We start from the raw sequence: 6000 nt of genomic DNA on the forward strand, positions 1-6000 counted from the left end.
GTTTGTTACCTCTGGTCAGAAGAGCCTTTTGAATTTAAAGTTCATTGCCTCTGGTCAGAGGAGCCTTTTAACATTTAAAGTTTATTGCCTCTAGTCAGAGAAGCCTTTCAACATTTAAAGTTGGTTGCCTTTGATCAGAGGAGCCTTTTGAATTAAAGTTCGTTGCCTCTGATTAGATGAGCTTTTTAATTTCAAGAGCCTCTAGTCATAGGACTCTATCAAAATTAGGCATAATTTGTAAGACCAAATGGCATAATCTATAAGTCCTCTCAGATCTTTAATTTAAAGTTTATTGCCTTTGGTTAAAGGAGCTTTTGAATTTAAAGTTCGTTGCCTCTGGTCAGAGAAGCTTTTCAATATTTAAAGTTTGTTACCTTTGGTTAAAGGAGCTTTTGAATTTAAAGTTTGTTGCCTCTGATGAAAGGAGCTTTTCAACATTTAAAGTTTGTTGCCTTTGGTTAAAGAAGCTTTTGAATTTAATGTTTGTTGTCTTTGGTGAGAAGAGCTTTTTAACATCTAAAGTTCGTTGCCTTTGGCTTAAAGAGCCTTTTGAATTTAAAGTTCATTGCCTCTGATGAGAGGAGCCTTTTAAATTTAAAATTTTCATAACCTCTGTTTAAAAGAGCCTTTCAAATTTCCTTTAAAAAAATTTTTTGTGTTCAATGTTTTGTCTTTTGTATGTATTTTGTCCGAACCAAATGGTGTCTTTTTGTCTTTGCTTTATTCATGATTCTCAGAAATAAGCAAAAAAGGATAGTTGTAGACACCAATTTTGACTATTATTATTATTATTATTTATTAATTAATTAATTAATTAAAAAAAGTAAAAAAAAATGTTTAATTACAACTCTGGCAACTGAAAATCAAGCTCTCAGAGTGACAATTTTTCCTTCTAACACTAACTAATTTGGCAGCCTGACATCCGGTGACCAAAAGTCACCGGATAGGATCTAAATTTTTCACAAAAAAAATCTAAGGAGATCTAGGATTTCAAGCTCTATAAATAGAGCTAAGTTCTGAGAAAAAGACACAGAGAACAAGGAAAAAAGGGGAACACACAATAAAAAAAAAAAAAAACAAATCATAGTCCTCTTTGAGAAACCAGCAAAAAACAAAAAAGTTTTTTTCCTTAGAATAAAATTTGAGATTTAGCAAGTTTGAGATTTTTTTTTGAAAAATCTAGGCTTAGAAAAGTGTTTAGAAAGTAAAAAGAATCATTTGGAGAATTTTTGAGAATTTTTGAACATTTTTTTGAGTCGTCGAAAAATGAAAAAGTTTGAATTTTTCGACGACCGTTGAATTTTTCGACATCGAAATCTGAAAAAATTTGAATTTTTCGGTGCCATTGAAGTTTTCAACCACCGGTGCACGGTGACGATGGTTGGAAACTGTGTTATCACGATGGCCGACAGGGGTGCTGGGATTTTAGAAAGAAGGGCTCTAGGGTAGAGAGAGAGAGGGTAAAGAAAAAATAAAAAAATTTGAAATAGGCCTTTTATAAGCCCTTCGAAACGACGTCGTTTTGGGCGTTTGAACTGGACTCGACCCTCGTAGGATCCGAGCGCCGACACGTGGTACAACCTGACCCGTTTCGTAGGTTTTTTCTTTTCTTTTTCTTATTATTTTCCATTTTGATTTTTATTTTGATTTTTTTATGTTGATTTTTTAATGCTTTTTTAAATATAACATTATTTTTATTTTATATTATTACTAGTAATAATTTTTATTTTTAAAAAAATAAATAAATAGAATAGAATAAAAATGAAACTGAAATTAAATAAAGACCTAAAAAAAATATATAAATAAAAACTTTAATAATAATAACTATTTAAAGAAAATAAATTCTATTACAAGCAAAAAATATTATTAAAATTTTTTCAAAGTGTTGGGATAATTTAAAAAAATAATGTTTGCTAAAAACTAAAAAAATATAAAAAATGATAACAAAATAAATTGTTTAAATGAATCTTTTAAATACAATATTTAGAGAAAGTTAAACGAGTTTAATTTTCTTTAAGTATTGCAAGTAAAAATAATTTTTTGAATTTCACCATGGAGTTGGGATAACCCAAAATTATTTTCACTAAAATAAAAATTGATTTAAACAATGTAAAACAATAATAAATAAAATTAATAATATTTGATATTTTGAATTTTTTTAAAAAATATAGAAAATTAAAAAAGTTTGATTTTCTTTAAACAAAAGATTAATATTTAGATTTCATCAGTAAGTCGAGATAATCTAAATTTTTTTTTATAAAAAAATATAATTAAAGAATAAATAATAATTTTTTTTAAAAATAATCATAATAAAAATTAATTAATAAATTCTTTTAATTATAATAAAAAATGATTTTATTTAGGAACTTGTCAAAAACTTGAAATGATCCTAAAACTTATTCAAAATTCTTAGGATTTCATCGAAGAGTCGGGATAATTTTAAAATTTATTCAAAATTTTAAGAATTCATCAAAAAGTTAGGATGTTCCTAAAATCTTTTTTAAAATAAATAAATAAAATATTTTATGACAAAATTTTGAGAATTTTGTGAATGGTTAATTTTCTCAAAATATTTTATAAATAGTGATTTTCTATAAATTCCACGAAAGCGTTGGAGAATTTATAGAATACGAAATAATAATAATGTTAATTTCGTAATAGAGAAAAATGGTTTAAAATAACTTTTAAGAAGTTAAACTTAAATAAAAAAAATCATGATATCAAAATTATAGGATGTCGTATGTTTAATTGGTATCGTTTTTTGAACGGGTGACGTGAGGATGCTAATACCTTACTTACTCATAACCGTACTCCCAAACCTAACTTTGATTTTACAGACTTAAACTTCTTTTAGTAATTCTTAATTAATTTTAAGATTTTTACTAAAAGATGATATTTTGGGTGGCTAATCACACCCTATAAAAATATTGATGACAACTCCGAAAATTTTCACAAAATCTAGCGATTGAGTTCCCTGAACGAAAAATCATTATGATAACATTTTTTTAAAGTTTATTGTATCTACGAGATATAAAAAAATTTCAAACTCTCAATTCAAATAAAAAATTAAAAATTAAAAAAAATGATTGGGTAAAAATCATTTTATAATTAATAAATAGATTTAAATAACCTTTTCTATTTAAACAATTATAATCTGTTATTGTGCAATTGCTATGAAGATATATATTTAAGTTAAACATAATTATTTAGAACATATGTTGATAAACATAAACCTATTCCACAAGCGCAATTACTAAGTTAAACATATTTAATAAGCCCAATGCGGTTGGCCCATGCCATGTCACTTAATAACTAAAAGCTATAAGGTTGTCTCGTTATAACTTTTATTGCAACAAGAAGTATGGTAAGAAAGGGCGTGGAACAAATGAATAAAGTACTGAATTTTGTATGTTATAGGATAAAGGATTTATCCTATGCTGCTGTAAAAAATTCTTTCTTGTATGCAAATTGACAAATTATGTAATTTTTGCATTTGTAATTCATTATAACTAAATTATATCACTTCTCGCCTCACTATAAAAAAATACATAAGCAAGAAATTTTAATAGGCCAAGACAAAAGTGACACTTTACCTATAATTTTTTTTTAACTTTACAATTAGTCAATTACCACTGAGGAGAATATCTGGAGGTTCAAAGGGCAAGCTAATTCTTTCATTGTAGAGGGTGAATTAGCAAAGTTCAAGGGGCTTTTTTGACATTTGGTCTAAATTGATACACCACCCTAAACTTATTTCTCGGAATTGATCTCAGCATTGCCAAAACAATGTCCCACCTGATAAAAGAATGACCATGCTAATGTGTCTCAATAACATTAGGGACACGCCAACCATGTCGCCATGGGTTGTTTCACGTTAGATCAACCGTCAGTTCATCCAATTGATCTCAGCATTGCCAAAACAATGTCCCACCTGATAAAAGAATGACCATGCTAATGTGTTTCAATAACATTAGGGACACGCCAACCACGTCGCCATGGGTTGTTTCACGTTAGATCAACCGTCAGTTCATCCAAGTGGTCCTCCCGACCTGACCACTCCCCTTATATAGAGTTATAAATACTCCTTTTTAATTCCATGTGAAGGGACAAAATCTCAGGAAATCCCCATGTAGCATTTTTTTTTTCCTCTTTCTTATCTCTTTTTTTTTTTTTTTTTTGAATGCTGATTTGAGTGTCCGAATATAAATATCATAAACACTTTCAATCTTTTCTTTTAATTGATCTCCATCTTTATGATTTTAAGTATTCACTTTTCATATCAAGCTCAACACAAATAATAATAAAAAATTATATAAGAATCCATAATTTAAAAGTGTGAGAATTGCATAATTTTTTGATGAATCTTATACAATATTAAATTATAAATAAATAATTATATTATAATAATTGTAGTTGATATACTTTCAATACTACTGGCATAATAACAGTAAAAGAAAGGATCCAAAAGGAACCAGGTCCTTCAAATAGCAAAAATCCAAATAATCAAGATTTTATAGGATTTATTCACGGTTTAATTACTATTGTGAAATTAACTAAGGTATTGAAAAAATTCCATAATTAATTTCGTGAATCTTGGACGCTTCTTCTTTGATTATTCAGTTTTCAACATGGCATGACCTCCATGCCTTCTAGAAATACACAATATGGTGGGTCCCCTGGGCTGTGGTTGGTCTTACCTGTAATTAATTAATTGCGTGTTTGAACCCATCACCCGTGCCATTTTCTTGATGTCCATCTCACTTATCTTCAGTTTTTTGTTTTTGTTTTTAAGTTACAATTTGAAAATAAGAGAAAATTGTAGAATTTGATATTTTAATTTTAAATTTATTGAATATTATTTTTTAAAAATAATTATATGAATTGATTGAATTAAATATTATATTTTTTTTGCTAGTTGGGTTTCTTTTTTATAATTAGATGTATGAGATTAGAGAATATATTATCTATAATAATTATAATATAATTAATCAATCATAATTTAAAATTATGTGAAAATTATTTAATTTTTATATGAAACTCACACTTGTAGATAATGAATCATTATATAATTTTTTTATTATAATTAAATAGTTATAATATTATAGTAAAAAAATTATAGGCAAAATACTTCCCGTGAGGTTATAAACTAAAACTGGAGTATGAAATCACATGATAATTATTAACGTTAAGATTAGAAGAAGAGATGATAAAATAATATAAGGAGTTGAAGGATAGAGACTGGCAGGAGGTATAGATCGGAAAAAAAGCTTGTTTCTCCTTACAAGTTATAGGACACCAACAAAGACATGGAATAAAAAAAGAAACAAATATCATCTTTAGATGTATCATACAAACGAAACAAAGAAGTTAAACGCCAAAAGTCAAAACGAATATTTCCCATTGTTGATTTTTCACCTGTACTCTTTCAATGCCCATCCGGCAAAGCAAATATTAATCGTATTAAATCCCACTTGCTTCTTATTAAAGCTAATCAGAAGTCAAAGTAGTAGATATATATTATGTATAGCACGAATTATTGGTTGGCATTTGTCGTATGTAAATTCAAAATAGAAATTCTAGAATCATTAATTATTATTGAATAAGAAAAACAACAAATATTAGTATATCTTAAAAAAATCTAGTTACATAAAAAATTTATTTTTTTAATTTTTTTAATTATTGATTTCAATAAATCTAAAAGATAAGATTAAACTATTTTTAAAAATTTGTCTTTCTTATTTCTTAAATTTATTTAAATTAATAATTAAAAAAGTATAAAATCTTTAATTTTACAACAATATAAATTAATCTTAGCATTTAAAAAAATCAAATATATATATTTCAAATGACAAGCATAAATTGTAAGATTAATTTCAGATTTGATTAGGTCAGAATTATTCCTTTTTTTATTTTTTTATTAGAAGATATCAAAAATATATAAAAAAAAAAAAACTTTCAATATTTTACTAGCAGATAACATGAATTTTGTGCATGTTCCTC

Source organism: Durio zibethinus, chromosome 4 (assembly GCF_047325235.1).
Source record: "Durio zibethinus cultivar Kanyao isolate XHJ-2024 chromosome 4, ASM4732523v1, whole genome shotgun sequence".
NCBI lineage: Eukaryota > Viridiplantae > Streptophyta > Magnoliopsida > Malvales > Malvaceae > Durio > Durio zibethinus.